Genomic DNA, 26850 nt, shown 5'->3' on the forward strand with positions numbered 1-26850 from the left:
AGTGGAAACAGTGACAGAGTTTATTTTCTTGGTCTCCAAAATCACTGCAGAAGGTGACTGCAGCCATGAAATTAAAAGACGTTTGCTCCTTGGAAGAAAAGCTATGACAAATCTAGACAGCATATTAAAAAGCAGAGACATTACTCTGCCTACAAAGATCATAGCTAGTCAAAGCTATGGTTTTCCAGTAGTCATATGTGGATGTGTGGTTGGACCATAAAGAAGGCTTAGCACTAAAGAATTCATGCTTTTGACCTGTGGTGTTGGAGAAGACTCTCAAGAGTCCCTTGGACTGCAAGGAGATCAAGACAGTCAGTCCTAAAGGAAGTGAATCCTGAATATTGATTGGAAAGACTGATTCTGGAGCTGAAACTCCAATACTTTGGCCATCTGATGAGAAGAGCCAACTCATTGGAAAAGACCCTGATGCTGGGAAAGATTGAAGGCAGGTGGAGAAGGGGACGGCAGAGGATAACATTGTTGGATGGCATCACCGACTCGATGGACATGAGTTTGAGTAAGCTCCAGGAGTTGGTGATGGACAGAGAGGCTTGGCATGCTGCAGTCCATAGGTTGAAAAAGAATCGGACACGACTGAGTGACTGAACTGAACTGAATTGTTTAATTCTTCATTAATTCTTTCTTATTTCTCTGGGGTCTAGATTTCTAATATTTCAGGTTAAGGAGATGCTGCAACTATTTTCCTTGGACTAAAACCTCCTTGTAGGTAGCAATACATTTTTCTGAAGGAAGATTAGGAAAACTGAGTGCCGAAGAATTGATGCTTTTGAACTGTGGTGTTGGTGAAGACTCTTGAGACTCCCTTGGACTGCAAGGAGATCTAGCCAGTCCATCCTCAAGGAAATCAGTCCTGAATATTCACTGGAAGGACTGATGCTGAAGCTGAAACTCCAATACTTTGACTATCCAATGCAAAGAACCGACTAATTGGAAAAGACCCTGATGCTGGGAAAGATTGAGGGCAGGAGGAGAAGGGGACGACAGAGGATGAGATGGTTGGATGGCATCACCGACTCTACGGATATGAGTTTGGTGCAACTCCAGGAGTTGGTGATGGACAGGGAAGCCTGGCGTGATATGGTTCATGGGGTCGCAAAGAGTCAGACACGACTGAGCGACTGAACTGAAGTAGCACTCATACTATCAATTCCTTCATCACTTTCTTCTTTTCCAGCGAGTTGGCTCTTTGCATCAGGTGATCAAAGTATTGGAATTTCAGCTTCAGCATCAGACCTTCCAATTAATATTCAGGATTTATTTCCTATTGAATTGACTGTTTGATCACCTTGCAGTCCAAGGGACTCTCAAGAGTCTTCTCCAGCACCACAGTTCGAAAGCATCAATTCTTTGGTGCTCAGCCTTCTTTATGGTCCAACTCTCATATCCACACATGACTACTGGAAAAACCATAGATTTGCCTATATGGACCTTTTTTGGCAGAGTGATCTCTCTGGTTTTTAATATGCTGTCTAGTTTTGTCATAGCTTTTCTTCCAAGGAGCAAGCATCTTTTAATTATGTGGCTGATTTGTGGTGGTGTATGGTGGTAACCAGCACAACACTGTAAAAATTTTTAAATTAAAAAAATAGAAAAATCTTGACAAGTTACTTCGACATTCTGGTGATTCTTATCTGGAAGTACTGTTGAATTATTTAGCACTGCCATCCAAAAAAGGAGGGTTGGTTATAGGAAGTGACGGGAGAAATGGATTCTGGGCTGAGAGTGATTCATAATGAAATTTCAAGGGCACTTTTTTCTGTTTAAAATTGTTTTTGGAAGTATATTTGATTTACAATATTGCATTACTTTCAGATATACAACGTAGAGACAAAAATTTTATAAACTCCATTTACAGTTATAAAATACTGGCTATATTCCCCATGCGGTACAATATACCCTTGTAGCTTATTTATTTTATACTGTGTAGTGTTTACCACTTAGTGCCTGAATCCCAAATTGTTAGTACCTTCCTTCCATCACCTAACTGGTAGCCAATAGTTTGTTCTCTATATCCGTGAATCTGTTTTTTTTTTTCCCCTTGTATAATCACTACTTATTTTTACTTTATTAAATTCCATATATAAGTAATAACATACACTATTTGTCTTTGTCTGGCTTATTTCACTAAGCATAATGCCTTCCAGAGCCATCCATGTTGCTGTAAATAGCAAAATTGCATTCTTTTATGTGTCTGAGTCACATTCCATTGTATATATAGACCACGTCCTCTTTATCCATCATCTCTTATGTTCCTTCTATATCTTAGCTTTTCTAAATAATGCTTCTGTGAACTTTGGGGTGCCCGTATCTGTTTAGTGTTTTTGTATTCTTTGGATATATGCCCAGGAGTATTTTAATTTTTTGAGAAAATCCCATCATGTTTTCCACACTGGCTGCACCAATATACAGTTCCACCAACAGTGCAGGGTTCCTACTTCTCCATATCTTAGTCCACATTCATTATTTGCTGTCATTTGACAATTGCCAGGTTTATAGAATTGTGATGATATCTCATTGTGTTTTTGATTTACATGTTTCTGATTATTGAGGATCTAATTATTTTCTGATTATTGAGAACTCAGGATCTTTGCATGTGCCTGTTGGCCATCTGTATGTCATCACTCGAAAAATGTCTATTTAAATGTCGATTTTTAATGGAGTTATTTGTTTGATATTGATTGTATGAGCTGTTTATATGTTTTAGAAATTCCACCTTATCAATCATTTCATTTATAAATATTTTCTCCCATTCATTGTTGTCTTTTTGATCTGTCAGTGATTTAAATTTGCTGTGTATAACTTTTAAGTCCAATTTTTAATTTTGTTTCCTTTGCTTTAAAAGACAGATCCAAAAAAGTGTTATAATTTGACATCTTAGCAATATTAATTCTTCCAATCCATGAACATAATGTATCTTTCAATCTGTTTTTGTTGTCTTCAGTTTGCCCATCAGTATCTTAACAGTTTACAAGTTCAGGTCATTTACCTCCTCAGGTAGGTTTATTCCTAGGTATGTTATTCTTTTTGATGTTATATAGATGGGATTGTTTCCTTAACTTCTCTTTATGGTAGTTCATGTTTAGTATATAGAAAAATGACAGATTTCTGTTATTAATTTATATCCTACAATTTTATGGAATTCATTGAAGCGCTCTAGCAATTTTTTTCTGGCATCTTTAGGGTTTCTTGTGTATAATACCATGTCATCTGCAAATAGTGATAATTTTACTTCTTTTCCAGTTTGGATTTCATTTCTTTTTCTTGTCTGATTGATGTGGTCAAGACTTACAATACTATAGTGAATAACAGTTTTGAGTATGGGCATCCTTGTCCTGCTTCTTTTTTAGAGGAAATGTTTTCAGCTTTCCCCCTTTGAGTATGATGTTAGATGTAGGATTGTCATATATGGCCCTTATTATTTGGAGGCCCTTATTATGGCCTCTCTGTACCCAGTTTCTAGAGAGTTTTTATCATAAATGTATGTTATTAAATACTGTACAAAGTTTTTCCTGCATGTAATAGCCTGATGATTTGTTTTTTATTCTTCAGTTTGGTAATGTGTCACATTAATTGATTTACAAATATTGAACCATCCTTACACCCCTGGGATAAATCCCACTTGATCATGATATATGATCCTTTTAATGTATTGTTGTGTTCAGTTTGTTAGTATTTAGTTGAGATTTTTTTTCATCTATGTTCATCAGTAATATTGCCCTGTAATTTTCTTTCTTTGTAGTGTCTTTGTCAGGTTTTGGTATTGGGGTGATGCTGGCCTCATACGGTTAACAAGCTTTCCTTCCTCTGCAATGTTTTTTAGTAGTTTCAGAAGACTAGGTGTTAATTCTTCTCTGCATGTTTGGTAGAATTTACCTGTGAAGCCATCTGGTCCTGGATTTTATTTATTAGGAATTTATTACTCATTGAATTTCACTCCAGGTAATTGGTCTATTCAGATGTTCTATTTCTTCTTGTTTCAGTCTTGGGAGATTCAACATTTCTAGGATTTGATCCATTTCCTCTTGGTTGTCCAATTTATTGGTGTATAGTTGTTCCTAGTAGTCTTCTAAGATCTTCTATATTTCTGTGGTGTTGAATCTAACTTCTTTTTTATTTCTACTTTTATTGATTTGGGCCCTTTGTTTTTCTTAATGTGTCTGGCCAAAGGCTTGTTAAACTTTTTCATCTTTTTAAAGGATGAACTTTCCGTTTCATTTATCTTTTCTGTTTTGTTAGCATCGATTTCATTTATATCTGCTCTAAATTTTATGATTTCTTTCCTTCTACTAAATTTTGGTTTTGTTTGTTCTTTCTCTAATTCCTTTTGGTGTAAGGTTAGGTTAGTTATTAGAGATTTTTCTTGTTTTCTGAGGTAAACTTATATCACTATAAACTTCTCTCTTAGAACTGCTTTTGATGTATCTCATAGATTTTGGATTGTTGTGTTTTCATTTTCATCCATATGTATGTATTTATTAAAATTTGTTTTGATTTCTTTAGTGGTTCTTTGGTTGCTAGTGGAATATTGCTTGCACTCTTAAGTGTTTATGTTTTCAGTAGTTTTTTTTTTTTTTCTTGTATTTGATTTCTAGTCTCGCAGCATGGGGTAGGAAAAGATGATTTCAGCTTTCTAAAATTTACTGAGGCATTTTGTGATCTTGCATATGATCTATCTTGGAGACTCTTCCATATGCACTTTAAAGAATGTGTATTCTGCTGCTTTTTGATGGCATGTTCACATTTAACTATTATGTCTAACTTATAAACTGTGTCATTTTGTGTTTCCTTATTGATTTTCTGTCTGGATGATCTGTCCGTTGATTTGAGTAGAATGTGAAGCTCCGTTATTATTGTGTTGCTATCAGTTTCTCCCTTTATCTGTTAATATTTACTTTATCTGTTCAATGGCCTTATTTTGCTTGCATATATATATATATATATATATATATGTTCACAATTCTTGATTTGATCTCTTGATCATTATGTAATGTCCTCTTTGTCTCTTATAACAGTATTTGTTTTACATTCTGTTTGTCTGATGAAAGTATTGCCGTTCCAGCTTTGATTTCCATTTGTGTGGAATACCTTGACTCAGTGTTAAAGAATCCACCTGCCAATGCCAGAGTCACAGAAGCTGCAGGTTTGATCCCTGAGTCAGGAAGATCCCCTGGAGGAGGAAATGACAGCCCACTTCAGTATTCTCGCCAAGATAATCTCATGGACAGAGGAGCCTGGTGGGCTACAGTCCCTGGGGTCACAAAGAGTCAGACACAACTGAGCATGCACTCCTTACAACCTTTTCCACGTGTTTTCTATTTGTATATGCCTTTAGACCTGAAGTGAGTCTCTCCTAGGCAGTATATATATATATACACACACATCTATGTATATGGGTCTTGCATTTATATCAATTCAGTCATGCTATGTTTTTTAATAGGAGCATTTAGTCTATTTACATTTAAAGTCATAATTCATGTCTGTACTTACTGCCATTTCGTTCATTGTTTGGGAACTATTTTGTAGTTATTTTTCCTCTTTTGGAAGAAAAAAAAGAATTTTTTCTCCTTTGTGATTTAATGACAGTGTTATGTCTTTAGTGTTATGTTAGTGTTATGTTTGGATTCATTTCTCTTTTCCGTATGTGTATCTCTTATAGATTTTTGATTTGTGATTACCATGAGTTTGATACACAGCAGTCTATATGTGTGTGATTTATTTATGTTGCTGATCTATTGATTTCAAATGCATCTTAACAATCCTGCATTTTTATGGTCTTCCCATAGTAATTACAGTTTTTGACACCCTGTTTTACATCTATTAGTTTTATGTATGCCATATCTGCTTCTTATGGATGGGGATTATTTTACTTTTTTGTCTTTTAACCTGTACTAGCTCTATATGTGGTTGATTTACTACCTGTATGATATATTTACCTGATTGCTCAGATGGTAAAGAATCTGCCTGCAATACAAGAGACCTGGGTTCTATCCCTGAGTCAGGAAGATCCTCTGGAGAAGGGAATGACAACCCATTCCAGTATTCTTGCCTGGAGAATTCCATGGACAGAGGAGCCTGATGGGCTACAGTCCATGGGGTTGCAAAGAGTAGGACATGATTGAGTGACTAATACTTTTTCTACATGTTTCTAGTTTTAGCCTTTTAATTTTACTTAAAGAAGTCCCTTTAATACTTTTTAAGCAGATTGCTTGGGCTTATGAAATCATTTAGTTTTTTGCTTGTCTGTAAACTTTTGATCTCACCATCACATGTGAATGAGAGCCTTGCTGGGTAGAGTATTCTTGGTTGTAGTTTTTACGTTTTCATCATTTTAAACTAGGGTTAATTTAAGATTTCTTCATTTTGACAAAATGTATCTACAAAGTACTTTAACCCAATAAATCTATATAGTGGAGAAGAACTGAAATCTTTCTGCTAAAATCAGAAATTAATATTTATTAAATATTTCTGTTCTTATCACTTCTATTTAATATCTTTCTGGAGGTCCTAAGCATTTCTATATGCAGGGAAAAAAGAAATATAACAAGCTCAGATATAATGAAGTAAACTAACTTTACATGAAGATGACAAGGTTGTGCACATGTGTAGCTATGCATACACATGTTAGAAACAATAAGTAAATTAAAGTCACAGTATAGACAGGCAATATATTAAATGCAAATATATTTCCACATATTACCAGTGATCGATTGAATTTTGAAAACTCCAAAAACATTATTTAAAAAGCATCAAAATATATACTTATTGATGGATCAATTGATCACAAAGTGAGACTTCTATAGTGAATCTTAAAAATCTTCAATGACAGAAATCAAAGAAACCTAAATAAATATAGATATATTCTTTTTATGTCATTGAATAAATAATGTTAAGTATCCATTTGTCTGTATCTTCAATTCGATCCAAGTCAATATGTCAGAAGACTTGCTGTTAAAATTGACCGATAGATTCCAAAATATATATGACAAATTAAAAAGTACCAGTGAACAAAAATAATCTTGAAAAAGAAAAATGTTGTAGCAATCACATGCCTGATATACAAGCTTTTACATCTACATTAATAGAGTCATTGAGACACTGACATCGAGAGAAAAATAAGTCAGAAGGGTAGAAAAAGAATTATAAAATATTTCCACACATTCATGGTTAATCGGTTTTTGACAATAACGTTAAGAATACTTAATAGAAAAAGGGAAAGTCTTTCAACAAACTGTGCTGAAAAAACACAGAACTACCTATACGATAACAAAAACATGATTCATACCTCATGTGATATACAAAAATCAGACTTAATCATAAACACTAAAATTATGAAACATCTAGTATTTAACCGAAAAGTGCACCTACCTAAACTTAGGGAACTAACATTATTTAGACAAAGAAAAAGGTAAAAAACTGAATTTCAATAAAAATAAATCATGTTTCCAATGTCACTTCTGTATATTAATTAGTAGTTTATACTAATAACTACAGTTCATAACTTGAGAGGAAATGGACCAAGTGAATGGTGAATTGATTGTTCCACACTTTAATTGTATCTCTAAGGTTACTCCTTTACAGGATAAGCAAATCCTAGTGGAGTCTGAGTGCCCAGTTAACATCCAGTACATAAACACACTTACAGAACCGTGGGGCTAACAATAGCAGTCCAATGTGATCCACTTGTCAGTGTCAGGTCGTTTCACTTCCAGCCATCATTGATCCAATATTTTCCTGTTAATAGTGTATTCATTTTCTTCATTGCATCATTTCTTTTAATTGTCTATCATATAAATGCCTCACAGAGGCCAGGAGCCTAAAACTTTGTCCACTTCTATCTACAGAACATAGCAATACACAATGAAAAGATTTATTCTTGGTTTCTTTAATCAGGGTTTGGTATCTGCAGAGCCTCTTGAGACTCACTTCCAAGCAGCCACATTGTCCTCAGCTCAAGAACTTCCACTGGTAATCCAGTCATTTCATGTGCCATACCACTTGGGGTGATGTCAGGGAAGTTCTTTGAGAGTCTCATTTTCCACCCAACAAGTAGCAATAGAACATGTTTCTGTATGTGTGGGTCACTCTCTGAAATTTCATTCTTAGAATACCCTTAAAAACAAACTTCCACACGAAGAGGGAACATTTCTTCGTGGCCCTCATGTATTTGACTGTTTGTCTATCTCTCATCATCCAGGGCATGACCAGAATCCATAGATATTTAGTGGTCTCAGAATACTCTGACGTTCTTCAATAGTGAGGCTACATTTATCAAATACCATTAAAAAGATAGCATCTATTTTTCAAATGGTCTAAAAGAATAATCTGCATCAGGTAGTTTTCAAATCCAAAACCCTAGAGAATTGTGCAAAGAAATCCTATTTGATTTCTGCCAAAGGGTTAGTCCACACATATATATGACAGAAATGTCTACTATTGATACATGAACAGTCAGACCTTATGGGCTAATACAGAAGGCCTGGGACTGATTCTCAGTAAATTTATTAAGGATTTCTGCTTCGGGTCCTGCTAAAATTCCAATTTCTACCTGGTGACTTTGTGACAAGAGGCAGATTGCTAGGTTTGGAGCATGCTTTTGGCAAAACCAGAAAAGTCCCATGGTCTCTCCCTTATAGTAACATGATCTGAAAAACATGGCAATGTGTTGCATATTTCAAGCAATATCTCTGGTTGCTCCAACACATAAATCCTAGATTTTCCACAGATGGAACTAGGCCTTGAATATTACTTGAAAACCACTACCCCCTAGTTATCATATGAATATTAGAGGTCTTAGTTCTTTTGAGTTTATTCCTCTGAGGAAGCAATTAACTACTAACTAATTAATTAATAACTAGTTAATTAATCAACTCCATGATAACTACTAATTTGCCCTTCCGTTCCGTCGCTCAGTCGTGTCAAACTCTTTGCGACCCCGTGGACTGTAGCCTACCAGGCTTCTCCGTCCTTGGGATTCTCCAGGCAAGAATACTGGAGTGGGTTACCGTTTCCTTCTCCAGGGGATCTTCCCGACCCAGGGATCGAACCCGGGTCTCCCACATTGGAGGCAGACGCTTTAACCTTTGAGCCACCAGGGAAGCCCAATAATGGCTATTAATTCCAAATCTTGTCTGAGTTAGATTATGGCAGTATGCTAAAAGACTCAAATATCCCTGGGGCAATATAGTGAATGTATACAAACTCCAATCTATGAAAATTCACATTGTGCCTGTGTGGACTGAGGGACTATTATGAAAGTTGTTATAAAAGTGGATAAGCGTTCACCAGTCCCACTTGGCCTGTTGCTCTTCCTAAATTGCCTTTATAATATTGTTGCCAGCACAGGCCCTTGGATCTTTAATCTACAGAGAGACATAAGTGGCCAGGACAGAGTTCCATTCTGCACTTTATTGGGTCTCATTCTGTAGCACAAGGGAGCAAAAGCAAGTAACAGACACACTTGCCCACTCCCCCAGAGGAACTGCTTGGGTCACTAAAGGAGTAATGAGGCAAGTCCATGTATTGGTCAGGAGACAGAGCTGAGATGGTCTAGCCACCCCTTGGTGGTGCTGTGTACAGGGATCACGCACAGTACTCTGCTTTTGCTCCAGGTACCTCAGAAGTGGCATTTGTGGATTTATATAGTTATTTTTGTGGATTTATATAGTTATTGTTCACAATTTCCCCAACTACACATACATCCCTTCTAGTTCCTTTGGATCCTACTGCCCCGGGAGACATTTGTCCAGGTGCAAGTAGTCCAGCAAGAGTCCCAGGTCCCAGCCTATTTCAATGTCAGGTAGCTGAAATAATCAGCAGACTCACCTTGTCTGACATTTAATAGTCTCTCCTACCTGTTATTATAGGACTTCCCAGGTGACTCAGATGGTGAAGAATCTGCCTGCAATGCAGGAGACCCAGTTCAGTCCCTGACTTGGGAGGATTCCCTGGAGAAGGAAATGACAACCCACTCTGGTATTCTTGCCTGAAGAATTTCATGGACAGAGGAGCCTGGTGGGCTGCAGTCTATGGATTGCAAAGAGTCGGACACGATTCAGTGTCTAACACTTTCATTTTCATCTGTTATTAAGTGGAATCAGATAATTATTTTTTAGAAAATTTTGTCAGCATCGAATTTCGTCCTCAATCATTTCCTTAATCAGACCATTAATGTTGTTCTCCTTGAATTTGCACTGCTTAGTTTACTGATGGTGATGGTTCAGGCAGTTGTAAAGGCTCCAATTAACCAAGCCTCCCAGAATTGGGCAAATTTTAACCCAGCAAATAGCCAAAGGGAGAAAAACAAAGATACCACACCTTGTTCTCATACCACGTGCATCCTAATTATACATTCAGGTATCAAAGTCTTCCAGCCTCAAACCACCAGGCACACAGCTATAGTTAAGTTGGGTTGGGTTTAGTACTCATGGCAGTGGGGAGAACATAAACCGTAATCCAAGGGTGTAAGAAAGGACTTGTTACTGGATTTGAGTAAATGTGAGGTGACTTAGGGGAGGGCTTAAAGAAGCAGGTCTCTGCTCTGATTGGTGACTCTAAGGGAGCACGAATAATGCTATAACTGAGTGTCTTAACAAACCTTATAGAGAGGAGAAGAGGCTAGAGTGGGGCTAAAGTTGTAATATGTAATGAACTCATTACTTGGGAGAGGGTGATATTTACTGATAGTATTTTATGGTTTGTACACTGATCTTGTTTTTGTTTGTACTGAAACAAAATTATGAGTTGGTCAAAATTATGGAAGTCGCTGTGTGCCTTTCTCTGATGTTGGTGTTTTGTGATATTGTTCGTGTGCAATAAGAGAGAACCATTTCTAAGCTCTGAGATCAGGTCAGACCCTAACAATTCCAAAGTGCAAGTGTGTCAGGCTAGTTCCCAGACCTCAGGAGTGCATCCCTCTTTCTCACCTGCTAAGCCACTGAGGATATGAGAATAATTAGGGGTCAGCTAATAGCAGAGTTTGATGGAATCAGAGTGGACATTTGTACCCAGGTAATGTTGATTAGTGCACTCACATACAGAAAACTCTAGTCTTTAGTGATAAACCAAAGGATCGTGTCCTGTTTTTTAAATTGGATAAACATGCAGAAAGTCTATTTAGTAACATTAACCCAAGAAAGAACTAGGTAGGGTTCAAACTCTATCATTTGGATAGACTAAACTTTTGGACAATCACACCAGCACCTACAGAAAATCCTTTAATTCATGTTGCTCATTATTTTTTTATTTTAAAGTAGATACACTGATTAGAGATAGGATAGATATAGTAGGGATGGAAAGTCGTTGCTTTAAAACAAATCGAGGGACATATTGGCCCGGCCCAGCAGGATCAAATGCAGAAGGCCGAGGCTGATTCCATCTCACTGATAACTCAGCAAAATATTTTAAGCCATGGAATGATACCTGAAACAGAAAAAAGACAAGAGGTTTTCAAAAAAGGTTGAAAATGTGGCTTTATACCTTGGAATCTGCAAGAAGACTAACAAATGTCAAATGGCACTGAATTCATGGTCAAAGAGAGATTTACATTCCTGGAAGATAAACACCTAACTCCTGTCCAGAGGCACTTGGACGTGGAGCCTGGGATGGAAGCCTAGATCAGTGGGAAGTTTAGAAAAAAAAGAGAGAGATGATTAGTTTTCCATGTGCTACAGCATGTAGCAGTCCAAGCTTCTCTTGCTAAAAGACAAATATTCATTTTCTCACCCATTGACTACCCAGTACAGGACTTTGAGCCAGGAGCCATGCACTGAAAGAGTATAAATATTTCTAAGATTCCTCAGGACTTTCATTGTTTATGTACCAATCCATCTCATCTCTTACTGCACAATATTCAGGTGGAAGTTTCTGTTGCAATTTTTTATTTCATCATCTTTAAAATATTTATTTCATAGAGTTACTATGAGATTTGAACTATTTGGTTGACCATATCTTATGAAAAAATCTGAACGAAGTTTTAGGCCAACCCTACATTATATATGTGAATTTGATACCACATTGCCTGTCATATATTCAGACTCAATCATAGTAGTCACTGATTTTACCAGGCTGTTTAAGGTCAGAGGGAAATGAACCAGGAATAGGAAGACTCTACCATGAACCATAGTGGAATTCCAAATTCCCAGAAATACCCAGAATAACACTCAAAGCATTCTGCCTCAAGGAAGCATCTTTGTAAAGATATTTTCTATTTTTAGAAAGACCTTTAAAGGAAACAAGAATTTTCTAGCAAAACAAAACAGACTTAGCCAGGTACTTGACCACATGGAGGGACACACTTTGGTCTCTCCATTGTCAATTTTACTAATGATGAATTTTGCCTATTAAATTCCAAAATTTCAAAAGCTATGCAGATAAAATTGGTAAACAAGAGGCTCAAAAGTTTTGATTTCTCTGATTTTGTCTGTTGGCTTGATTTGTAAAACCACAAAGATTTAGAAAATACTGAAAAGAGAACAGGACTTTTCTCATGACTTTTTCTGCCCCCCAAATATAGTCTATGCTGAGAATAGTGGACATAGGAAATCCAGGAGATCCATGAAGAAAGTACTTATGGGGTGACCTTACACAATCGAGTGGTGGTGTGTTTAGTACTGGCTGTGGAGGCAGCCTTTGTGGTAGATGCAGCCCCGGTTGAGCTGGCAGCAGTGGAAGTGGAATCAGCAGAGGCTGTGGTGGGGGCATCTGTACTTTCACTGGGGTCAGCAGAGTTCGTGGCAGCAGCTTCAGAAGCTGAAATTAAGAGGAAACATTCAAATCAAGATGTGACTCTTCAGGCAACATGCTTGAATGTGCATTTCTCATTCTGAATTCATCTCAGCAAATGTCATCAATTCTGTCATACCTTTACCCTGGCTACCAACTCTCCTCTTGCTCATTCTTCCTAGCCCTGTCCTTCGTGAGAGAGAAAGAATTTAGCATTTCCTTGCTAGGGCAATGAGGCTGAGGGAAGACACAGGCAAATACTTTCTGCTAGCATGAACACAAAAGACCAAATCTACATATGTCCTTATTCACAGGAACCACTGGTGAGAGACAAAAAGGAAATTCCTGCGGACTGACATTCTGGGGACTTCCCACAGAATGACTTAGAACTGAGTAGGTTCTAAGTATGAGGAGCACTGCAGTATGAGGAGAAGAGAAGAATCAGTTGATGCATCTCAGACTAGAGGGAGTATCTCCTTTCTTTTAATGCAACAAAATCCCTTTTTGCAGGTTCTGGCCGACAGAGAGATATATTTGTCATACCTTTTGTAGGAACTTGTAATACAGCAATAATTGTGAGAGTCCCCTGGTGTGCTGCGATTCATGGGGTCACAAAGAGTCAGACACAACTGAGCGACTGAACTGAACTGAACTGAAGTTCTACATAATGGGAAATATTGGTACTCTTCTGGGAATAATAAGAATAAGCAAATGCTCTTTCACCCACCTCATGTTCAAAAGGACCTTGCCAAGATTTATGAGATTTATCTCTCCCCACAGAGCTGCTAACAAATAGCAAGAGTCAGACCCCCAAACTGTAGGCGAAAACCGTCTCATCACCATCTCCATACCTGTACTCTAGCTGTGCTGACTCAGGCCTCATGGAGGAAAGAGAGTATTTTTTAACTGGACTCCATATGGCACATGTGGCAAGGTATGCGAGGTCAGACTAGAGTCAGTGCCATGTCATCAGAGAACCCAAGTTCCCAAGCTGTTGAGGCTGAAAAGAGGAATCTTCAGAATGCCTGGGGGAGCTCAACACACAAGATAGAATGGGTAGGGTGCTGTGGGGGCAGTCCAAGAATGACCAGGAGTTTTGGTCCACAACCTTGGGATTCAGGTTAAAGAATGAAAACAAACCTCAGCCTGGGAATCAGGTGTCGATGCCATTACAAAGAGCAGAGCTTACAGCCCTACTTGTACTTGGCCCCTACATTCCACATCCTGTTATCCCAACTCTCCCACGTGGTCCTTGTGCCCTCATTTCTGCATCATTCTCAGGAACTACATTCTCCTCATTATGGTGAAACCACGCTCTTCAATGGGACTTGAATCCAATCGCACTTCAGACTGGGCCTGGAACCCACAGCTCCTGACTGAAGAGGCGACATTAATGCACAACCTTTCAATTCACACGGCACACCTGGTGCCTGGTGTGTAGCTTCGTCTTGGTGCAAACAATTCAGGCACAGAAAGAATTCAGCCCGAGGCAAAGTAACAGGCAAAGAGGGAGTTAATTAGAGTAGAACACTTGTGAGAGATGCAGGCAGGCAAGGGACTGCAGCCCTGAGAACAAAGAGGGCTGCCTACTTTTTTTTTTCCTGGCCGTATCCCGAAGCTCGAAGGAGCTTAGTTCCTGGACCAGCAGTGAATGTGTCATATCCTAACCTATGGACCACCAGAGAATTGCTAAGGGCTGCATTTTTATAATCAAAGGAAAAAATGGGAAGGGTAGAAGACCACAGATTTTCTCTTTTGGGGTCAGACACCAAGGCTTACCTCATTAGTTCCTCCTTGACGTTATATGGTCTAACCAGAACTGACATGGTGCTATAATCATATGCATATTAACAAGAAGTGGTGGCATATCCTAAAATACTGTAATTCATCTCAGGTTGTGGTGTAATGTCCTCTTTCAGCTAGTTTCTTTTCTCTTTCACCTATATTCCTGTCTTGGCTATGTGCAGGGATGCAGTTTTTCAGAATCTGTTATTATAAACCTCCCAAGGCCAAATTCAGGCCTCATCCCATTTTTCGGTGGCAGTGGCCACTGAGTAAACAGTAAGTCTGTTTATTTTCAAAATGTTCTGATTGTTGCTTAGTTGCATATGTTCTGATCATCTCCTGGTTGGTGTCTAGCTCATGGTGATCTTCTGAAATCTGTCTGTCTTTCCCAAGTGGGATTTCCAGGTGTAGAACTATCTTATTCTATCCCTATGCTGCTGCTAACTGCTGCTAAGTCGCTTCAGTCGTGTCCAACTCTGTGCGACCCCATAGACGGCAGCCCACCAGGCTCCGCCGTCCCTGGGATTCTCCAGGCAAGAACACTGGAGTGGGTTGCCATTTCCTTCTCCAACACATGAAAGTGAAAAGTGAAAGTGAAGTTGCTCAGTCGGTTCCCGACTCTTTGCAACCCCATTGACTGCAGCCTACCAAGCTCCTCCGTCCATGGGATTCTCTAGGCAAGAATACTGGAGTGGGTTGCCATTTCCTTCTCCAATGCATGAAAGTAAAAAGTGAAAATGAAGTCATGTCTGACTCTTTGCGACCCCATGGACTGTGGCCCACCAGGCTCCGCTGTCCCTCGGATTCTCCAGGCAGGAACATTGGAGTGGGTTGCCATTTCCTTCTCCATTCTATTCCTATCACTGGGGCTAAGTGGCCTCTCATTTACACACTGGCCGTATATTCAGCCCTTTGGTTTACGGTAATCAGAAAGGCTCTACATGCACCTCCCCCAAATTCTCAGGCCACAACATCAGACCACGGCCTCCTCTCTGCTGAAAAAAATTCAATGATTGACCCACAATTTATATAAATCCATGCCAGAGTGTTCATCATCTCTAATAATGTGTAAGAAATAAGCAGACTTTCTATGTTCACCATAAACATTTGAATCAGGCAGAAGGCTTTGCCAGGCTTGGGCTTAGGAATCCTTATATCCTATCTCCTATGGAAACTTTGACATGAGGCTGGGATGGAAAATGGTCGTTGCTGGAAGGAGTTGAGGTGCAAGGGCAAACTCACCTGGTGCTTCCTGTGGAGCATTTGTTGTATCCTCTGAAAGAGAAAAATAAAAATAGGACGTGAGTTGAACACCAGATTTGGGTGTGGAGAGAAGAATATGGACAATGGTGCAGGCTTTCGGAGTCAAATAACTTTAGTTTTTGATGCACATGTTGAGGGGGAAAGATGCATAGATAATATAAAATCCCACAGTATGTGCTCACTTTTGATTTCCTGAAATAAACCTCAGATTTGTATTCTTAAACAGATTTTACTGACTCTGACCATGAAACTGGGTTCCAAGGTCAGAAATGAGCTATGATCTGATTGAATTAGAAAGAGTCTAAGTGAAGTGAAAGTGAAGTCACTCAGTTGTGCCCGACTCTTTGCGGCCCCATGGATAGTAGCCTGCACCAAGCTCCTCCGTCCATGGGATTTTCTAGGCAAGAGGACTGGAGTGGGTTGCCATTTCCTTCTTCAGGGAATCTTCCTGACATAGGGATTGAACCCAGGTCTCCTGTATTGTAGACAGATGCTTTACCGTCTGATCCACCAGGGAAGTCCAAGGGTAGAGTCTAATCTATCGTGAAGGGTCAGTGAAAATGGTGATGGAACAGGGTACTGGAGTAGAGGACAGGAGAGGCCAGCATTCTAGGCTCCCCCAAACCCACATTGACACAGAGTTCTGATCTTGATGTAACTATTCCTCCAAACCTTATTTTCAGGTAAGAATCTTTACTTACGACTGGAAACCAGGATTGTGGAAACTGCCACCAGTGTCAGGAAGGCCAAGAACTTCATGATGGTCAATTGCAAAGCAGGAATCACAGGAAATTTTCAGAGCCTGGAGGAATCTTGACTCCAGGATTCCACACCGACATTATATAGGAAGAAAGAGAACACCGATCAGAAGATGCCAGACCTGAATCCGGGTTAGTTCATGCCAAGAGGGTTGGTTCTCAGAGAAACCACCGAAAAAAAAAAATAGCACAGCCTGAGGCTCTTGGAAAGATCATAATATCAATCATTTCATTCTGACACACTCATCCCTTGTAGATAGAATGGTATCATGATTATAGTCTTTTCTGACAAGATGAAAAACCCCCGCATCCAGTCCTCCTGATTTAGTCATATCTGCAGTGCTCCCTTCAGAGACTTCAGAAGCTTACTCAGGCTTGTCTCTCATCAAAGGAGATTAATCAGGGTAGAGCAGCCTGATGGAAGAACCACCCTCTGAGAGTCAGGCTGTGCATTCTTCCAGCTATGGCTTCTCTCCTGCTCATGTGAAAAAAGAGAAAAACAAAAGAAAACGAAACTGATGTCTGTTAATTAAGGCATGCCTTGACTCCACACATTCATTCTACAAATAATCACTGAGCGCTAGACATTAAGGAAGCAGTAGTGAACAAAGCACACAAAAATTTCACGCCATACACCCTGTTGTTGAAACCCATATGTTGATAAGTAAATAGGAAGGAAGGGAGGGAGGGAGGCAGGGAGGAAGGAGAGAAAAATGGAAAAGAATATTTTGTATATATAAGGTGATAAAGCCTAATAAATAATAACACAGGTAAGAAGGAAGGAAAGAATGATAGGAGATGGAAAGTGAGGTTATGTTTACGATATGTAGCACAAAACAGGCTTCCCTGTGGCTCAGACAGGAAAGAATCTGCCTGAAATGCAGGAGACCCAGGTTCAATCCCTGAGTCAGGAAGATCTGGAGAAGGAAATGGCAACTCACTCCAGTACTCTGACTTGGAGAATCCCATGGACAGAGGAGCCTGGCGGCGGGCTACAATCCATAGGGTCACAAAGAGTCACACACAACTTAGAGACTAAGCAACAACAAAAGCCCAAAAATGATACATTCATATTCTCAAATTAAAATTAGGTCCAATTAACAACTGAAATTAAATCCAGAATGTTCTCCAAAATGTTTTACTACTGCCCTTTCCTGTCACTTAGTTTTTTTATAATTATCATTATGAAAGTTAAAATAGAAGTATATATAAAAAGTAAAATTTACCAGACCATCTAACACAATGAGAAACTGTAATTATTACTTTGTTAATATACATTTCCTAAACACTTATATGCACATACAAATGCATGCTTCTCCATGCTTAGCATTCCAAACTATTGTTTACCACTATCAAAAACCTAGAGAAGGAAATGGCAACCCACTTCAGTATTCTTGCATGGAGAATCCCATGGACAGAGGAGCCTAGCAGACTACAGTCCATGGGGTAGCAAGAGTCAGACACAACTTAGTGACTAAACCAAACCACCACCAATAACAAATTTAGATGAATTTTAAATGAAATTTAAATTCATTTAAATTAAATGAAATTTAAATCAATTAATATTTAATTACTTATATAATTATAATTTGTTTATATAAATAGTTAATACATTAATTTTTATATATTTAATATACATATATAATTAATATATATTTATATGAATAAGTGATATATTTATATATAAATGTATAATTAATTCATTCATTTAAATTAATTCAATGAAATTTAAATGAATTTCTCCATGTTCCTCTTATTATATATAAATCTGTACATATACAAATCTATATATATGTTGATATGTTTCTTATAATATGGTATACAAAACAGCATAATATTCTTTCTTCTTTGTGCACTCAACATGATGTCTAACAAATCTAGGTCAGCCACTATAGATCTATATCATTCCTTTAAATGGTTTTGTTATATCATAGTTGACTCTAACCTTCCATGTTGATAGAAATTGAAGTCACTGCTAGTTTTTTGCTGCTACCAATCATAAAGCCATTGATATTCATTTTTAATATACTCCTACCAAATATTTTATATCAATGCTCTAGATTGCCAGGCTTATTAATAAACTCATGAATGTTTTTAATAGGTAGTATCAAATTGCTTTCCCAAAGAACTCAAAAAATTATTATTTAAGGAAAGGAAATATGAGAGTGCTTTTTCCGACCATCTTGCCAGAAGTAAATGTATCTCAATATTACTTTGCAACCTGATCGGTCAAAGCAGTATTTGTTATGCTCATTTGCATTTCCTGGATTATAGTAAATTTGAGCATACTGCATGTATTTGTTGACGTTTGAACTTCCTCATTCATGATTCTCTATTTAAGTAGCTGATTCTGTCTTCTGATCTTATCATTTTCAAGACTTAGCATATAAAAGATATTTTAATATTTTTAAACTCTTAAAAAATCACAAGGCTTTACAATCTAACACAATTTTAATTTTATTCACAATATAATTTTAAAGTTTCAAATTAAGTAACCTGTCATTTTTATTATAGTTCCTATATTAAACAGTTTGCAAAACACATAACATGACATCTTAAATTTGTGACACTACAGTGTTCCTCCATACAAACTTCACACCTTTTTCTACCCTCTGAACTTACCCAATGATCACAAACCTGGCCCCACCAGCAGTGCACACTCTCATTTGAATCATTTAGTAAAGGACGTAGGCCCTGAAAGGAAACCCAAAATTAGGCCTCAGTCTGAAGGGAGCTCTTGAGAGGAGCATCAAGGACTTGGTCCAAAATCAGGCCCCTTGCCCCTTGTCAGATATCTCACAAAGACGGGAAGATTCTGCAGTAGTCCTGGACTGGGATGGGCAAGGATACATGAGTGAGTTTCATAAAGACAAGAATTAACTAGACACAGATAAACAAGAGGATAAGGTACTAAGTTTACATAAGAGAGAAAAGATGTAATTAGAAGTCTCAGGGTGAAGAGGCCCGGGAAGATTTGGTGTTAGGATCAAAGATCAGCTCTCATCCTGTTCCTCCCTCAGAGGAGCTGAGAAACAAACAGGGCTGCACAATGACTGTTCAGCAACGTAAATCTGACTGTGTGCACAAGCACGGTGTGCAGACCCAGCGCGTTTCTTCTAGTTATCAGTAGCTTCCATTATCGCAGTTCAGTCTCAAATAGCACCTCTTCATGGAAATCAAGTTAGATCCTATTTTCATATAAGGTTTATCACTCCCTGAAATGTTCTTGTCTCACTGTTTCTTTGTCCTTGGCTTCTCTAGTGTTGTCTTCCTTCAAATAAATGAGCTCTAAGAGAACAAAAAAAGTTGTTTTTCAACCCTGTTTCACAAGACTTAAGAAAACCAAGCACTGAGTAGGCTCTTGAGAAATGAGCCTCACTAAACGAATGAAGGAAGGAATATAATACAAATTCAAATAGTAAGCAAAAGACAAAGGAGGAGGACTTCGAGGATCAGGGAGGGAGTGTACTGTGAAAGGTCAGGATTAACCAGGACATGGATGAGGTCTTATAAGGTTGAACCTCAGCCTACGACTGTGAGTTATGATATAAAATAGGTACAGAAGGACTGGAAGGCAGAATCTCATGAACAGAATTAACTATGGAAGAATGCCCATGGTGTTTAGAGACAAAAATTCTTTATTCTGTGAAATCTCCTAGTCACAGAAATCTGGATCTAAAGGGTCTCACACACACACACTTACACATAAAAGAAAGAAACAGCATGCACTTACACATGAAGATAGGAACTCCCTGCACCAGTGAACCAGGGCTTCCCAGGTGGCCCAGTCGTAAAGTATCTGCCTGCCAATGCAGGAGACACAAGTGATGTGGGTTCGATCCCTGGGTGGGGGAAGACCCCTTGGAGTAGGAAATAGCAACCCACTCCAGTATTCTTTCCTGGAGAATCTCATGGACAGATGAGCCTGGTGGGCTACAGTCCATGGGGTCACAAAGACTTGGACAGGGCAGGGCGACTGAGCGTGGGCACACGCCAGTGAACCACAGGAAAGATTCAAGTGTACCTGATAAACCTCACAATACTTCCTTTTTAAATATAAATATATTTATTTTAATTGGAAGCTAATTACTTTACAATATTGTATTGGTTTTGCCATACATCAACATAATCTGCCACGGGTGTACATGTGTTCCCCATCCAATTCAGGGAAGTTTTCCTAAAACTTGCCTGTGTCCTGGTTCATTATTTTACTATCAGAAAATAACTCTCCTAAGTACAAATTCCTTCCACCATTGGCTTTTCCTAGTTAAGGAAAAGAACATCTAATCCTTGTCCTAATTCTCATTCTTTTTCCAATCGAGGCTCATCCTACTCAGTGTGTGTGTGTGTGTTCAGTTGCTAAGTCGTGTCTGGCCCATTGCAGTCCCATGGACTGTAGCCCAGCAGGCTTCTCTGTCCATGGGATTTTCCCAGCAAGAATACTGGAGTGGGTGGCTGTTTCCTACCCCAAGGGGATCTTACTGACCCAGGGATTCAACCTGTGTCTCCTGTATTGGCAGGCAGATACTTTACCACTGAACCGTCTGGGAAGCCCCTATCCCACTCATTGCTTTATATCAATTCTCTATAAATGCAACTCTTTTTTAAAAATTTATTTATTTTTATTGAAGGATAATGGCTTTACAGAATTTTGCTCTTTTCTGTCAAACCTCAACATGAATCAGCCATACGTATACATATATCCCCTCCTTTTTGGGCCTCCCTCCCATCTCCCTCCCCATCCCACTCCTCTAGGTTTACACGGAGCCCCTGTTTGAGACCCTGAGCCATACAGCAAATGCCTGTTGGCTATCTATTTTACATATGGTAATGTAAGTTTCCATGTTAGTCTTTCCATACATCTCACCCTCTCCTCCCCTCTCCCCATTTCCGTATGTCTGTTTCTCCATTGTTTCCCTGTAAATAAATTCTTCAGTACCATTTTTCTAGATTCCATATATATGCATTAGAATACAGTATTTATCTTTCTCTTTCTGACTCCCTTCACTCTGTATAATAGGTTCATCCACCTCATTAGAATGACTCAAATGCGTTCCTTTTTATGGCTGAGTCACATTCCATTGTGTATTGTACCACAACTTCTTTATCCATTCATCTGTCATTGGACATCTAGGTTGCTTCCATGTTCTAGCTATTGTAAATAGTGCTGCAGTGAAAAATGGGATACATTTTCTCTTTCAATTTTGGTTTCCTCAGGGTATATGCCTAGGAGTGGGATTGCTGGGTCAATTGGTGGTTTTATTCCTAGTTTTTTAAGGAATCTCCATACCATCTTCCATAGTGGCTGTATCAATTTACATTCCCACCAACAGTGCAAGAGCATTCCCTTTTCTCCACACCCTCTGCAGGCATTTATTGTTTGTAGACTTTTTGACGATGGCCATTTTGACCAGTGTGAGGTGATATCTCGTTGTAGTTTTGATTTGCATTTCTGTAAGATGACACCACCCTTATGGCAGAAAGTGAAGAGGAACTCAAAAGCCTCTTGATAAAAGTGAAAGAGGAGAGTGAAAAAGTTGGCTGGAAGCTCAACATTCAGAAAACAAAGATCATGGCATCCGGTCCCATCACTTCATGGGAAATAGATGGGGAAACAGTGGAAACAGTGTCAGACTTTATTTTGGGGGGCTCCAAAATCACTGCGGATGCTGATTGCAGCCATGAAATTAAAAGACGCTTACTCCTTGGAAGGAAAGTTATGACCAACCTAGACAGCATATTAAAAAACAGAGACATTACTTTGCTAACCAAGGTCCGTCTAGTCAAGGCTATGGTTTTTCCGGTGGTCATGTATGGATGTGAGAGTTGGACTGTGAAGAAAGCTGATCGTCGAAGAATTGATGCTTTTGAACTGTGGTGCTGGAGAAGACTCTTGAGAGTCCCTTGGACTGCAAGGAGATCCAGCCAGTCCATTCTAAAGGAGATCAATCCTGGGTGTTCATTGGAAGGACTGATGCTAAAGCTGAAACTCCAATACTTTGGCCACCTCATGTGACGAGCTGACTCACTGGAAAAGACTCTGATGCTAGGAGGGGTTGGGGGTGGAAGCTGAAGGGAATGACAGAGAATGAGATGGCTGGATGGCATCACCGACTCGATGGACATGAGTTTGAGTGAACTCCAGGAGTAGGTGATGGACAGGGAGGCCTGGTGTGCTGTGATTCATGGGGTGGCAAAGGGTCGGACACGACTGAGTGACTGAACTGAATATTCAAACTTTTTCTGCAACTTTTGACATGATCCTGTGGTTTTACTTTTTTTTCCTTCTCTAGTCCAGCTTTTCTTATAGTAAATTTACAATGTTGTATTAGTTTCAAATGTTCAGCAAAGTCATATTCTTTTTCAGATTCTTTCCCATTATAGGTTATTATAAGATATTGAGTATAGTTCCCTGTGCTATGTCTTTATTGTTTACCTATTTCATATATTTTATTGTGTGTTTGTTAATCTCCATCTCCTCATTTATCTCCCTTTGCCCCCACTATCCCTTTTGGTAACCATAAGTTTTTCTATGTCTTGAGTCTATTTCTGTTTTGAAAATAACTTTATTTGTATCATATCCACACACAAATGATAACATATGATGTTTGTCTTTCTCTGTGTGACTTACTTCACTTCATATGGTAATCTCTAAGTCCATCCATGTTGCTACAACCAGCATTATTTCATTCTTTCTAGGACTGAGTGATATTCACATATATATATATATATATATACACCACTTCTCCTTTTTCCATTCATTTGTCAGTGAACACTTCAGTTGCCTTCATGATGTGGCTGTTGTAAGTAGTGCTACTATGAACATTGGTGTACAGGTATCTTTTCAAGTTAGAGTTTTCTCAGATATATACCCAGGAGTGGGATTGCTGGATCATATGGTAACTCTATTTTTAGTTTTCTAAAGAAGTTCCATATGGTTTTTCATGTGGCTGCACCAATTTACATTCCCACCGACAGTATAGGAGGGTTCTTTATTCTCCACACCCTCTCCAACATTTATTACTTGCAGACTTTTACATGATGACCATATTGACTGGTGTGAGGTGATACCTTATTGTAGTTTTAATTTGCATTTCTCTATTAATTAGTGATATGGAGCATCACTTCATGTGCCTATTGGCCATCTGCATATCTTCTTTGGAGAAATGTCTATTTAGTCATTGCCCCTTTTTTGACTGGGTTGGTGTTTTTTTAATATTAAGCTATATGAACTCTTTGTATAGTTTGGAAATTAATCCCTTATTGGTAGCATTGTTTGCAAATATTTGATCATGTTGTATGATCCTTTTAATGTACTTTTGCCTTTTTACCTACCTACTAGCTTTATGACACGACTGAGCGACTGAACTGAACTGAACTAGCTTTATAAGTGGTTAATTTACTACATGTATATTTACCTTTACTAATGAACTTTTCCTTTCAAAATTTTCTGGTTTCCAATTGTGGCCTTTTCTTTTTTGCTTAGCGAAATCCCTTTAATGCTTCTTTTTCAAATGATTTGGGGTTTTTGAACTCTTTACAATTTTGCCTGGATATAGAACTTTTGGTCCTCATCAAATCTGAATGAGAACTTTGCCAGGTAAAGTATTCTTGGTTTTAGATTCTTCCCTTTTGTCACTTTAAACTAAGAATAAACAAAGATTTCTTCATTCTGATATATACTATCTACAAAATACTGCAACTAATAATATATATAGTGGAGAAGAACTGATATTTTCCCCTAAAATCAGAAATTATGGACAGGGAGGCCTGGCGTGCTGAGGTTCATGGGGTCGCAAAGAGTCAGGCATGACTGAGCCAATGAACTGAACTGAACTGAAGGATGGCTGTTCTTATTACTTCTATTGAATATCTTTCTGGAGGTCCTAGGTAATGCAAGAAGCAGGGGGTGGGGGGGAAGAGTAGCTCCGAAATCAGTAAACTGTCTTTACATGCAGATAACATGGTTGTGCACATGTATAACCACACACACACACACACACACACACATGTGCTAGAAATGATAAGCAAATGAGGTAAGATCATATGACAGAAAATCAATATATAAAATCAAAAGATTTTTCCACATATTACTATGATCATTTGGATATTGAAAATTTCAAAACCTTATTTAAAACAGCATCAATAATACATAATTATTGATGGATAAATTTATCACAAAATAAGTGAGAATTCTACAGTGAATATTAGAAATAATCAATGACAGAAATCAAATAACCTGAAATACACATAGATATATTATGTTCATGTCATTGAAGAAATAATAGTTTTCAATACTCATTTATCTATATCTTCAATTTGATCCCAGTCAACATTTCAGAAGACATTTTTTTGTTAAAAGTTGCAAATAGATTCCAAGGTATATGTGACATATTAAAATGTTTCAGGGAACAAAATTTTTTTTTTAAAGAACAAAGTTACAGGAATAGCATACCTGATTTCTCAACTTACACTGCTATATTAATCAAGTCCTTGAGATATTGACATTAAGACAAAAGTAGGACAATAGAACAGAATAGGGAATTCTAAAATAGATCCACACGTTTTCAGGTGATTGGTTTTTTCACAAAAATGTTAAAAAGGCTATCCAATAGAAGGAAGGAAAGCCTTTCAACAAATTATGCTGAAAAAACAAAGAATTACCTAATATGATAACAAAAACATGATTCATGTCTCACACAGTACACAAAAATTAAACACTTAGCCATAAACACTAAAATTATGGAACACCAATAGAATTAAACCAAAAAGTGCATCTATCTAAACTTAAGGAATACAAATATTTCTTAGAAAAAAAAAAGTTGAAAACCTAGATTTCATCAAAACACGTCATTCCCCTAATCACTTCTGTACATTAAATAGTACTTCTTGGTAACAGTATAGTTCATAACTTGAAAAGAAATATAACTAAGTGGACCAAACAAATGATGAATTGGCTGTTCCACAGTTTGCATCTCCAGGGTGCTCCTTTACAGGATAAGCAAATTCTAGAGTAACATGAGTGCCCAGTATCTATACCCAGTTTTAGAACCACAGAGCTAGCAATAGAGGTGCAGTATGATCCACTTGCTAGTGTAAGGTCTTTTCATCCACAGCCATTATTAATCCAATACTTTTCTGTTACTATTGGATGCATTTTCTTTATTACATTATTTCTTTTTGTTGTTGTCTATCATATCTAAATGCTTCCCAAAGGGCAGGAGCCTAAAAATCTTTTTCACTGATAAACAAGGAACATTCAACTATACACAATGGAAACATTTACCCTTGCTTCTTTCATCAGTGTTTTACTATCTGCAAGGATCTGTTTGAAAGCAAATTCTGAACAGCAACATTGTCCTCAATTCAAGAACTTCCATTGGTAATCCAGTCCTTTTATGCCCTAGACCACTTGGATGAGGTCAGGGAATTTCTTTGAGATCTCTATTTTTCAAGCAACAAGTAACAATACAACTTGACTGTATGTGGGTTTGGTCCCTGAAATTTTATTCTTCAGTTCAGTTCAGTTCAGTTGCTCAGTCGTGTCTGACTCTTTGCGACCCCATAAATCACAGCATGCCAAGCCTCCTGTCCATCACCAACTCCCGGAGTTCACTCAGACTCATGTCCGTCGAGTCGGTGATGCCATCCAGCCATCTCATTCTCTGTCGTCCCCTTCTCCTCCTGCCCCTAATCCCTGCCAGCGTCAGTCTTTTCCAGTAAGTCAACTCTTCGCATGAGGTGGCCAAAGTATTGGAGCTCAGCTGTAGCATCAGCCCTTCCAATGAACACCCAGGACTGATCTCCTTTAGGAGGGACTGGTTGGATCTCCTTGCAGTCCAAGGGACTCTCAAGAGGCTTCTCCAAAACTACAGTTCAAAAGAATCAATTCTACAGCGCTCAGCTTTCTTCACAGTCCAATTCTCACATCCATACATAACCACTGGAAAAACCATAGCCTTGACTAGACGGACCTTTGTTGGCAAAGTAATGTCTCTGCTTTTTAATATGCTATCTAGGTTGGTCATAACTTTCTTCCAAGGAGTAAGCATCTTTTAATTTCATGGCTGCAGTCAGCATCCGCAGTGATTTTGGAGCCCAAAAAAATAAAGTCTGACACTGTTTCCCCATCTATTTCCCATGCAGTGGTAGGACTAGATGCCATGATCTTAGTTTACTGAATGTTGAGCTTTAAGCCAACTTTTTGACTCTCCTCTTTCACTTTCCTCAAGAGACTTTTGAGTTCCTCTTCACTTTCTGCCATAAGGGTGGTGTCATCGGCATATCTGAGGTTATTGATATT

At 38.4% G+C, this 26850-nt stretch overlaps 1 long non-coding RNA gene across 1 annotated transcript; it reads right to left on the bottom strand.

Moving 5' to 3' along the window:
- Positions 1 to 11252: 11252 nt before the first annotated feature.
- LOC148777562 (uncharacterized) lies at positions 11253 to 16625 on the bottom strand. Its single transcript, XR_016037500.1, has 4 exons — positions 16491 to 16625; positions 15769 to 15801; positions 12604 to 12768; positions 11253 to 11439 (listed from the first exon to the last, which is right to left on the bottom strand). It is a non-coding gene; the product is annotated as an uncharacterized LOC148777562 (long non-coding RNA).
- Between the last annotated feature and the right edge of the window lie 10225 nt (positions 16626 to 26850).

This window comes from Moschus berezovskii, chromosome 6 (assembly GCF_049115385.1).
Source record: "Moschus berezovskii isolate FMDL1 chromosome 6, NW_MosBer_1.0, whole genome shotgun sequence".
NCBI classification, from domain to species: domain Eukaryota; kingdom Metazoa; phylum Chordata; class Mammalia; order Artiodactyla; family Moschidae; genus Moschus; species Moschus berezovskii.